This window comes from Arachis ipaensis, chromosome B10 (assembly GCF_059453495.1).
Source record: "Arachis ipaensis isolate K30076 ecotype BB chromosome B10, ASM5945349v1, whole genome shotgun sequence".
In the NCBI taxonomy this organism is placed as follows: domain Eukaryota; kingdom Viridiplantae; phylum Streptophyta; class Magnoliopsida; order Fabales; family Fabaceae; genus Arachis; species Arachis ipaensis.
This window is the reverse complement of record NC_142435.1, coordinates 127841539-127854552: the sequence shown is the minus strand read 5'-3', so window position 1 is coordinate 127854552 and position 13014 is coordinate 127841539. Positions and strand designations below refer to the sequence as shown.

Here is a 13014-nt window from a genome sequence, read left to right as displayed (position 1 = left end):
CTTAAGCCTCAATTAGTTTCTCTGATGCAACATAATTGCAAGTTTCATGGACTTCCATTGGAAGATCCTCATCAGATCTTAGCTGAATTCTTGCAAATCTGTGACACTGTTAAGACCAATGGGGTTAATCCTGAGGTCTACAGACTTATGCTTTTTCCCTTTCCTGTAAGAGACAGAGCTAGAACATGGTTAGACTCACAACCTAAAGATAGCCTGAACTCTTGGGAAAAGATGGTCAATGCTTTCTTGGCCAAATTCTTTCCACCTCAAAAGTTGAGTAAGCTTAGAGTGGAAGTCCAAACCTTCAGACAGAAGGAAGGTGAATCCCTCTATGAAGCTTGGGAAAGATACAAGCAATTGATCAGAAGGTGTCCTTCTGACATGTTTTCAGAATTGAGCATCATATGTATATTCTATGATGGTCTGTCTGAATTGTCCAAGATGTCATTGGACCACTCTGCTGGAGGATCTCTTCATCTGAAGAAGACGCCTGCAGAAGCCCAGGAACTCATTGAAATGGTTGCAAATAACCAGTTCATGTACACTTCTGAAAGGAATCCTATGAATAATGGGAAAACTGAGAAGAAAAGAGTTCTTGAGATTGATACTCTGAATGCAATATTGGCTCAGAACAAAATATTGACTCTGCAAGTCAATATGATTTCTCAGAGTCTATCTGGAGTGTAAGCTGCAACAGGTAGTACTAAGGAAGCTTCCTCTGAAGAAGAAGCCTATGACCCTAAGAATCCTACAATGGAAGAGGTGAATTACATGGGAGAATTGATAAACCCATATTTTATGATATATTTTGTTCTTAGTTTGAGTGATTTATTCAATCCTTCACCCACTTATTCATGTTAATTGCATGGTTTTACTTTCCTTCCTTATTATGTGATGTATGTGAAAAACATGTTTCCTGTGCTTTTAAATTAATTATTTTAATCACCTTTAATTCCATTCGATGCCGTGATTAGTGTGTTGAGTAGTTTTCAGATATTCTAAGGTAGGAATGACTTAAAGGATGGAAAGGAAACATACAAAAATAGAAGGAAAGCACAAAACGGAGCTTCTGAAGAAGCTGGCATCCACGCGATCGCATGGGCGACGCGGACGCATGCCAAGCGCAAAGAAGCAGCGACGCGGTCGCATGACTGACGCGATCGCGTGGCAAGGAAAAGCTCCGAACGACGCGACCGCGTGACCCACGCAGACGTGTGACAGAGGCCATGCACCAGAAATTGCAGAAAATGCTTCCAGTGGTTTCTGAAGCCCTTTTTGGCCCAATCCAAGTCCAGGAGGCATAGACCAGAGGTTATAAAGTGTGGGAACGCATCCATTCAGGGGGAGCTCGCCAATTTAGTTATTTCCCATGTTTTAGATCTAGTTTTGAGAGAGGTTCTCTCCTCTCTCTCTCTCGTAGAATTTAGGACTTCTCTTAGTTTTAGGAGTAACTCTCAATCCCAAGTTCTTTATTTTTATTTGTTTTTCCAATTTAGTTTATGAACTCTTCATGTTAGATAATAATTTCCCTTATTAATGCTATTTGAGGCATTTCAATTCATGATTGCTTTCTTTAATTTATGTTATTGTTGCTTTACATCTGAAGGCATTTTTATTCCAGCAAATTTACTTTTTCCTCTTTTGGTCTTGGTTAAGAAAGCAGTAACTCAGGAGTTATCTTATCTCAACATAATTGATAACTGTTATCTTTGCTAATTGAACTGAGCTTCAATAATCCCAACCTTTTCTTAGGAAATAAATAGGATTCGAAGATTAAACTAATTAGTCCCTTGACTTTCCTTTATTTTAGTAAAGGTTGACCAAGTGGAATTAAGATTCGACTTTCATTGTTATTGATAAGGATAACTAAGTATGGACTTCCAATTTCTCATACCTTGCCCAAAAGTTTGCTTTACAGTATTTATTTATTTTTAATTGCCATTTAAATTATTTGTCATATTTTTTCCTCATTCTTGAAACCCCGAATTTACAATCTCCATAACCAATAATAAGAACATACTTCCCTGCAGTTCCTTGAGAAGACGACCCAAGGTTTGAATACTTCGGTTAACAATTTATTTAAGGGGTTTGTTACTTGTGACAACCAAAACATTTGTGAGAAAGGACTTTTGTTGGTTTAGAAGCTATACCTGCAACGAGGATTTATTTGCGAATTTCTAGACCACGCAAAAGTTCTCTTTTCAAAATGGCGCCGTTGCCGGGGAACTGCTAACGTGTGCCTTATTATTGGTTATTGTAAATATTTTTCTTGTGCTTGTTTATTTATTTTTGTTTTTTTTCTTTTTATTTTTATTTGCTACCATGAATTCTCACCCCTCTCGCTTTGAGTTTGGTTCTAACTTTGTTGAAGGAAATAGAAGTTATAGTAGGAATATGCATTAGGGTCAGACCAATCAAGGATGGATGGAGCCAAGAGGATCTAATCAACCCTTTAGGCAACAGCACCCTCCAAGATATCACGGACAATGACCATTCTACAATGCATACCCCGCTGATAGATATGGTGGACAACCTTGTAACTACCAACAAGCCCCATCCCGTGCCTATAGACCAACCTCTCAACATAACCTCGAACCACCACACTCACAAGCTTCCCTTCACCATTCGCCACCGTATGATCCTTTCCTACCCCAGTTCCAATCCAATCACTCCCAAGCACCACCACTTCCCTATGTTTCATGTCCAAATTCATCACCCCGAGAATCAGAGGTTCGCCTCAAGGCAACAGTAAATAAACTTCAAACAACCATTCGACAACTAGAGCAAGCAGTAATTCAATTAGCTTATAGACGCGCGAACATTCAAGGACCAACCACAGCCCCATGTGGACAATCTAATGAAGAGCGTAGCATGAAGGAGACACTAGAAACTCCAGTGGACAAGACAGAGCATGAATTCGTACTAGAACAAGTAGAAGAAGCTGTCATTGTACAAGAAGAAGAGTTGGTTGAAGATCTAGGAGACGCTGAACCTCCATGGGAATCCAGAGTTAAGGAGAACTCCGTCAAGGACATTACAATTGATGCTAAGAAGGATATTGCACAATCCCCAAGGCAAGTCGTTTATGAAGAACTAGACGGAATAACCCAGGACACAAATTCCCTTGATGATGATAGTCACAAGTCAAGCTCTCTTAGTAATGAACTTGCATCCGCAAGTGAATTCTCTGAGATCGAAGAATCTTCCCCAAATGAATATGAAGATGATGCAGAGGTAGATTTCTCTCAACCTCCGATCTATGACTTGAGTGATGAGGAAGACATAGAAGACTTTGACCAGGATATAGATGCATTTGAAGAATCTTGCGAAGAAGTGGAGGAACTCATAGAAGAGCACAAGGGAGTAGAACTTACAGAACCACCAGAAACACCTATCCCAAGGCCATTACCGCCCAATACAAGCTTCAAGTGGGTACAATCCTTAACCTTTAACTTTACTTTTTCACTTGAATATGGTTTGCTTGAAACAGATGGCCAGCTTAGAGCTCTCTGTGGCTTTAAGAGTAAGAGGGAAATGGCTCGTACTCAGAGCTGGTGTACAAGGTTCAATAAGGTTCCACGCTTCAAATCGAAGTGCACGGATTCGTATCATGCTCGATTGAATGGATCTCAGAAAACGTTTGGTCACTATGGTGAGAATCTACTTTCTAAACCGCGCCGGATGGAAAAATATAGATCAAAACGAAGGCGGATTTAGAACCAAAGTTTGGGATCCTGGAAAATATTCTGATATTCATCACCCTAGGAGCCTGAAAATCTATTTGAAGCTGCTCAGAAGCTTCACATGCCTAGTTTGGGACCCCGGAGGCTATTGGCATTCCAAGCATTGGTGGAGATTTCTGGATGAATTTAAACACAAGCCACCATAGCAAGAAGCTCTTCCAATGTCCAACTTAAGGACTTTAACTAAAAGTGCTAGGTGGGACACAACCCACCATGGTATGATCGTTCCTTTTGCAATTTTAATTTTATTTAGTTTTGTTTGTTTTTGAATTTTATTTCATTTTATTGAACCTAGAATCATGCATAGCATTCACATTAATCATTGCATTCTGCATTTTTCATGCGTAAAAAAAAAAGGGTGCGCGACGCGACCGCATCACCCATGCGATCGCATCAAATGGGGAACTACACTTTCCACGCGACCGTGTCATCCACGCGGCCGCGTGACCTGGAGATCGGCGTAAAGATCCAACGTCCAGAAAGTTAGGCTGGAATCGTGCGGCCATTGTGCGTATCGCACAATTGACCCACGCGATCGCATCACCCACGCGATCGCGTCACTCACACAATACCAATCCCACGCGACCGTGTCAGCGACGTGACCGCGTCGCATGGATTGCACGAACACCCCAAAGGAGACAGAGAGTTGCGCTGAAACGACGCTGGATTCGTGCATTTAGCACAAATTCCAGTGACGCGATCGCATGCCCCATGCGATCGCGTCATTTACTCTTTTTGCCCTCCGAGCGATCGCGTCATCCATGCGATCGCGTCAACCACCTTTTTCACTCCAGCCACGCGACCGCGTGCTCCACGCGGCTGCGTGGATTCAAAAATATAACCCCCAGTCACGCGAAACCCCATCAGTCGCGACACCCCCCCAACTCTTCTTCTCCCTCTCTCCTCCCTCCTTCCCCCTTCTTTCTTCCTCTTTCTTCTTTCTCCCTCCTCCTCCGCCACTGCTCCCCTCCACGCCACCACCCACCGCCGCCAACCATCCCCACTGCACCCCACCAGCAACACCACCTCTTTCCCCCTTCCCTTCCCCTACCCCCATTACCCTCTCTTCCCCCCTTCCCCGAACAGCCGCGCCGCCGTGCCCACCACTGCCATCCGCCGTGCCCACCACTGCCAGCCGCCGTGCCCATCACTCCCAACCACCTTTCTGCCTATTCTCCTTATTCGGCCTTCCAGGTTTCGCAACACGCAATCCCTTTTATCCATTCGTAGTTATTCTTATTTTTCCGTTTATGTTCATGTTTAGGCTAGTTAGATATGCATGTTGTAGTGGATTTTAGGTTGTTAGGTAGCCTAGGATGTGGTTAGTGGATTTAGGTCTGTTTACTTGCACTGTTCATGTTTCTCTTTTATCAAATTTGCAAATCTGCTGTTGCTGTGATCTTGTTCATATGCTGTATTTCTTGTATATTGCTGCTCTTTACACTGAATTTTCATGTTTATATTCATTATATGTAACTGCAGCTTGATTTTTAATTCATATGAACTGTTTGATTGCTGTTTATTTTCCGGAAAATCCAATTTTAGCCGGAATGCTGCCTAAATTTTTATAAATCTTTTTTACTTTCATTCATGTTTTGATTTTGGAATCTTGAACTATGTTTTCCTCTGCTTTAACCAAACCATTCATGAATGCCAGGGCATGCATTCTTATCCTCTTTGATTTTCTGGTTCCTAAACTGCAATTTTGATGTTTGATTCCTATTTTTGCTTTCTTTATCTCTATTTGAATCATCATCAAATTGTTTTACTTGTTTGAATATGAGTTACCTATAGCTTCTACCAGTGATTACTTGTTACTTGGACTATTTTCATTATGCCTATTACTTTAACCCATTTTTCACTAACTCACTAATTTTAACTCTAACCAACCTAACCTTTTCAAAACTTCTTTTTGCTTTTCTTTCACTTTCTTTTAACATTCTAACCAAGGCATGATGTTAATTTTTCTATTTAACTTGCATTCAATTACATTTTGGATTGTGATTTCTTCTTTTCAGACTTTTCACTCCTATATAATCCTAAATGCACATTTTACTTAACTCATATTCATTATCCTATTGCTCCTTTGCTACTTTGTGTTTTCTTTGATTGTTTGCCTATTTTCTTTCCTATTTTTATTATATCCTAGTTTTCTGTTTTTCAGGATGTCAGATTCCTAGAGAAAGGGAAAAGGCAAGGCCACTACTAGCAAAAGGAAAAGAGGAGAAGCCTATGTGTCTATCATCGACCTCATGCATGATGCCTCCTTGCGAGAGAAAGCCTTTACCCCGCAGGAGAAGGCCGACCAGCTACTTCCCGCCAATGACTCAGTAAAGTTTGCAAACCGATACTGTGAGCTGAAGTATCCGGTGTTTGCAAACTCCAAGAACCTATACCTGGAGCGGACTTTGAAGATCCCAGAAGAACTCCAGCAATACACCTCTGATCAGATCAAATAAAGAGGCTGGTTCTTTCTGGAGAGACCTCTGACTGAGGTTAATGCATCTTGGGTTAGGGAATTCTACTGCAACTACTTCAAAACTTCCCTAGATGCAGTGAACCTCAGAGGGAAGCATATTCTGGTTACTGAGGAGGCAATAGAAGAGGTTCTGGAACTTCTGCCTAAGACTGATCAGACAGATGGCTATCAGAAAGCTGAGGAGGATATGCGCTTAATGCATTTTGACTGGGATGTAGTCAAGGCGAGGATCGCCCTTGACCAGTCAGTTCCTTGGATCATGGGTCAGAACACCACCATGCCCAAGGGGATCAAGCGAATTTACCTGAACGATGAGGCTCGGCTATGGCATCAGATATTCAGCAACTACATTATGCCGAGTACTCACGAGACTGAGATACCAGCCGCTATGATCACCCTCCTTTGGTGTGTGATGGAGGGCAAGGACCTGTACCTGCCACGCTTTATCCGGCACTATATGGCCAGGGTCCACGTCCGAGGAACTCTTTGACGTCAGGGATTTTTACCAGTAAAGAGATTCATAGAAACGGTCGCGTTGTAGATATAGTCTCTAAACCGACAAAAATCCCTTTCGTACAAACGTTTTGGGTGTCACAAGTAACAAACCCCTTTAGAAATTGTTAACCGAGTATTCAAACCTCGGGTCGTCTTCTCAAGGAACTGCGAGGGAGTATGTTCTTATTATTGGCTATAAAGGTTGCAATCGGGGTTTAGAAGATGAGAAGCAAGTAATTTAAATGACAAGTAAAGTAAATGGAAGTTAAAATAAATAAATACAGTAAAGCAAACTTTTGGCAAGGTAAGGGAAGTTGGAGGTCCAACGTAATTATCTCTCCCAACTATAATGAAAGTTGAATCTAAACTCCACTTGATCAACCTTTACTAAAGCAAAGGAGATTCAAGGGACTAATTAATCTGGCCTTTGAATCCTATTTATTTCCTAAGAAAAGGTTGGGATTATTTAGGTTCAGCTTAATTAGCAAGATAACGATTATCAATTATGTTGAGTTTAATAACTGTTGAGTTACTAAATTCTTAACCAGAACCAAAAGGGGAAAAAGTAAAATTGCTGGAATAATAAAAATATCCTTTAGATGGGAAGCAATGGTAACTTAAATCAAAGAGAACAATCATAAACTGAAAATACCTCAATTATCATTAATTCAAATAACAGTCTGTAACATGGAAAAATTTATAGATCCAATTATAAAGGTAAATAGCCAACTTAGATATTGAAATAAATAAATAAAGTGAAAGGGAAATTTAAAACAAAGAAATATAAAACCTGGATTGAGAGTCACTCTTAAAATAAGAAGAAATCCTAAATCCTAAGAGAGAGAGAGAGAGAGAAGATCTCCCTCTCAACTAAATCTAAATCATTGAAAAGTAAAATATGTGAGCTTTCTTTGAATGGGTGCATTCCCACACTTTATAACCTCTGGTATATGCTGTATGTACTTGGATCTGGGCCAAAAAGGGCTTCAGAAATCGCTGGGTGCGCATTCTGTAATTTCTGGTGCGTGGCCTCTGTCACGCGTCCGCGTGGGTCACGCGATCGTGTCATTTGGAGCTTTTCCTTGCCATGCAGTCGCGTCAGTCATGCGGCCGCGTCGCTGCTGATTCGTGCTTGGCACGCGATCGCGTCGTCCATGCGATCGCGTGGATACCAGTTTCCTTCAAAGCTCCGTTTTGCTTTCTCCTTCCATTTTTGTATGTTTTCTTTTTCATCCTTTAAGTCATTCTGCCTTAGAAAATCTGAAACTACTCAACACACTAATCACAGCATCGAATGGAAATAAAGGTAATTAAATTAATTAATTTTAAAGCTTAGGAAACATGTTTTTCATTTACATCACATAATAAGGAAGGGAAAGTAAAACCATGCAATTAATATGAATAAGCAGGTGAATGATTGTATAAATCACTCAAATTAAGCACAAAAAAACTCATGAAATATGGGTTTATTACTCTTCCCTTTCCCTATCTGGTTACACAGCTGGGCCGTCGAGCTGACGTGCCATGGGAGGATGTTGATGAGAGGCCACCTGTTGCGGAATGCAAGAAGATTATCCCGCACAGTAGGAACTTCCTGGCCTTGGGCTACAGACCTCCATTCCTAACTGCCACTGCTGATGATACAGCTACACCATATGCCGGTCCCTCTTCCTCCACTGCTGCACCACCTACCCCTGCCACCACCACTGTACCTCCACCTGCCACAGAGCCTGTCTATCATCTGGTGCACCGCTTGTTTCGACGACTTGACCAGATGGAGCATCGCAACAAGCGACGCTATGAGCACCTGAAGTTGATGATACGATCCAGTGACATCCCCTCCGAGCCTGACACACCATCCGAGGCATCTGAGGAGGAGGCGGATGCGCCCAAGGCAGAGACCCATCCCCTGGGAGAAGCAGAGCAGGCAGACACCCAGCAAGCAGCACCCCAGCAGATCCAGGCTACAGATCCTGAGATCCCCATTCAGACAGCCCCTCCTCTCCAGCAGCCGGACATTCAGCCAGCCACCACAGAGACCCCAGCTACCATCCCTTCCAATGATGACACCGTTTCACACCCGGCTTGAGTGAGCATCGGGGACGATGCTTCATTTTAAGTGTGGGGAGGTCGCCATCTCTGGCGTATTATTTTGGTGAACCACTACAGACTCTTTCTCTTTTATTTTGGATATTTTTCTGTATTTTCTCTTTATTTTTATTTTTTTTTCTGAGTACTTATACATTGCTACTTTTATGTATTTTTACTCTATTTCTGCATTTTGCATTTTTAGTTCATATTTTAGCCACTTAGTTTAGTTGCAATTCTAACTTATTAGTTATAGAAATTGTGGATTAATTAGTATAGTTTACCCTTTTTAGCATAAGATAGCTTAGTTTAAATTGGAAAATATAAAAAGGGAAGTAAACTAGAGACTTTAACAGAATCAAAACAATCCACACCTTGTATATATAGCATTACATGTTAGTTAACAACACTTCATCAAGGAGAAACACTAGAACTTTAAAGCCATTCAATATAAGTTTTACATTGAGAATAATGAGAATTTTTAACTAAACCTGCATGACATACATAAGTGATAAATGATTTTTGAGCTAGAGAACACATAGCCTGTGAGTTTTGAGCTTAATTGTATGGTTACATTCAAACCATAATTTTTTATTCCTGTGTGTTCCGCCCTTCTTATTTATTCTGATGTTCTTTACTTTGTTTTAATCTATATGTCCAATTATAGAATATAGAATATAGAATATAGATATGCATACCAAAAGAGTGATTGAGGCCGTCATTTGATTTTAGCTCACTTATCCCAAGATAGCCTACCTTTTACATCACCCTTGTTAGCCCCCTTGAACCTTTAAATCCCCTTTTATTCTATTAGCCACACTACTAGCCTTAAGCAGAAAAACAAAATAAAATCCCAAGTTGAATCCTTGGTTAGCTTAAGATAGAAAATTATGAATAGTTTAAAATGTGGGAAACCTATTGGGAACATGGATGATAAAAATAAAAGGTAGAAAAGTTGAAAGGAATAAAATAACTAAAATTAAGAAATTTTGTGAAGCATGCTCATGAGAAATCAAAGTGATTAAATTACCATGTGCATTAAAAAAAAGGTTATTTTTCAGTATTTAATAAAGAGGATACAAAAGAATTCCCCAAATGCAAAATAAAAGCAATGCACATGGGAAAAAAATAAAAATTGAAACATGAGCATGTAACATCAAGTGGGAAAATATGGGAAAATAGATAAAGAAGTTTTGTTTTACTAAGTATGTATGTTAGGTGAGATCTTAGTCTAATTAAGGATTCACTTATTAGCTCACTTAGCCTTATACATATATCCTTACCTTTACCTTGGCCCCATTACAACCTTAATTAAAGACCTCATGATTTTTGGTATGGCTGTATTCTATAATTGTTGATTGGTTAGATGAAGAACAAAGTTATAGAAAGGAAGAATAAAAAGAGGAATAGAGTGATTAACCCAATAAACACTGAGTGACTTGAGAGTAAACACAAATCCAGTGAGGGTTCAATAGCTCATTAACATTTATCTCTGTTTGAATTATCTAATTGTCTTGCAAGTTCATAAAATGCTTTTTCTCCCATCTCAATTGTAAAAGTGCTTATTGATTATCTAAGGCTTGGCTATATATACATATATGACTCCTTGAGAATGTGAATTAATCTAACTATCTGTAAGCTTTATATATGAGTGAATAAATTAGAATTGCATGATGCATTTAGGTAGTTACATTTAGATTAGATTGCATTGCATGACATTCCATCATTTTAACCTTACTTATTACCTTGGATTTAGCATGAGGACATGCTATTGTTTAAGTGTGGGGAGGTTGATAAACCCATATTTTATGATATATTTTGTGCTTAGTTTGAGTGATTTATTCAATCATTCACCTACTTATTCATGTTAATTGCATGGTTTTACTTTCCTTCCTTATTATGTGATGTATGTGAAAAACATGTTTCCTATGCTTTTAAATTAATTATTTTAATCACCTTTAATTCCATTCGATGCCGTGATTAGTATGTTGAGTAGTTTTCAGATCTTCTAAGGTAGGAATGACTTAAAGGATGGAAAGGAAACATACAAAAATGGAAGGAAAGCACAAAATGGAGCTTCTCAAGAAACTGGCATCCACGCGATCGCATGGGCGACGCGGACGCATGCCAAGCGCAAAGAAGCAGCGACGCGGTCGCATGACTGACGCGACCGCGTAGCAAGGAAAAGCTCCGAACGACGCGACCGCGTGACCCACGCGGACACGTGACAGAGGCCACGCACCATAAATTGCAGAAAACGCTTCCAGCGATTTCTGAAGCCCTTTTTGGCCCAATCCAAGTCCAGAAGGCATAGACCAGAGGTTATAAAGTGTGGGAACGCATCCATTCAGGGGGAGCTCGCCAATTTAGTTATTTCCCATGTTTTAGATCTAGTTTTGAGAGAGGTTCTCTCCTCTCTCTCTCTCTCGTAGGATTTAGGACTTTTCTTTGTTTTAGGAGTAACTCTCAATCCCAGGTTCTTTATTTTTATTTGTTTTTCCAATTTAGTTTATGAACTCGTCATGTTAGATAATAATTTCCCTTATTAATGCTATTTGAGGTATTTCAATTCATGATTGCTTTCTTTAATTTATGTTATTGTTGCTTTACATCTGAAGGCATTTTTATTCCAGCAAATTTACTTTTTCCTCTTTTGGTCTTGGTTAAGAAAGCAGTAACTCAGGAGTTATCTTATCTCAACATAATTGATAACTGTTATCTTTGCTAATTGAACTGAGCTTCAATAATCCCAACCTTTTCTTAGGAAATAAATAGGATTCGAAGATTAAACTAATTAGTCCCTTGACTTTCCTTTATTTTAGTAAAGGTTGACCAAGTGGAATTAAGATTCGACTTTCATTGTTATTGATAAGGAAAACTAAGTCTGGACTTCCAATTTCTCATACCTTGCCCAAACGTTTGCTTTACAGTATTTATTTATTTTTAATTGCCATTTAAATTATTTGTCATATTTGTTCCTCATTCTTGAAACCCCGAATTTACAATCTCCATAACCAATAATAAGAACATACTTCCCTGCAGTTCCTTGAGAAGAGGACCCGAGGTTTGAATACTTCGGTTAACAATTTATTTAAGGGGTTTGTTACTTGTGACAACCAAAACGTTTGTAAGAAGGGTTGATTGCTTGGTTTAGTAACTATACTTGCAACGAGTATTTACCATAACTTCTAAACCATCAATCTTCCGCATCTCTTTCAAGAATCCTATGGAAACACCTATAATCCTTCATAGAGGAATCAACCAAATTTCTCATGGAAGGATCAACAGAAGCCTAATCAAGGCTTCAGTAACAATAATAGTGGGAGAAATAGGTTTGGCAATAGCAAACCTTTTCCATCATCTTCTCAGCAACAGACAGAGAATTCTAAGCAGAGCCACTCTGACTTAGCAACTGTAGTATCTGATCTATCTAAGACCACTCTCAGTTTTATGACTGAAGCAAGGGCCTCCATTAGAAATTTGGAGGCACAAGTGGGTCAGCTGAGTAAAAGAGTTACTGAACTCCCTCCTAGTACTCTCCCAAGCAATACAGAAGAGAATCCAAAAAGAGAGTGCAAGGCCATAAATATAACCAACATGGCCGAACCTAGTGAGGAAGAAAAGGCAGTGAGTTCCAGTGAGGAAGACCTCAATGGACGTCCACTGGCCTCCAAGGAGTTCCCTAATGAGGAACCAAAGGAATCTGAGACTCATAAAGAGACCATAGAGATTCCACTGAACTTACTGTTGCCATTCATGAGCTCTGATGAGTATTCTTCCTCTGAAGAGGATGAAGATATTGCTGAAGAGTAAGTTGCTCAATATCTAGGAGCAATCATAAAGCTGAATGCCAAGTTATTTGGTAATGAGACTTGGGAGGATGAACCCCCATTGCTCATCAATGAACTAAATGATCTGGTTCAACTAAAATTACCTCAAAAGAAACAGGATCCTAGAAAGTTCTTAATACCTTGTACCATAGGCACCATGACCTTTGACAAGGTTCTGTGTGACCTGGGATCAAGTATAAACCTCATACCACTCTCTATAATAGAGAAACTAGGGATCTTTGAGGTACAAGCTTCTAAAATCTCACTAGAGATGGCAGATAATTCAAGGAAACAGGCTTATGGACTTGTAGAGGATGTCTTAGTGAAGGTTGAAGGCCTGTACATCCCTGCTGACTTCATAATCCTAGACACTGGGAAG

The 13014-nt window shown here is 39.8% G+C and overlaps 1 non-coding gene across 1 annotated transcript; it reads right to left on the bottom strand.

Moving 5' to 3' along the window:
• Positions 1–279: 279 nt before the first annotated feature.
• Positions 280–383, bottom strand: LOC148581664 (small nucleolar RNA R71). Its single transcript, XR_015898487.1, has one exon. It is a non-coding gene; the product is annotated as a small nucleolar RNA R71 (small nucleolar RNA).
• Between the last annotated feature and the right edge of the window lie 12631 nt (positions 384–13014).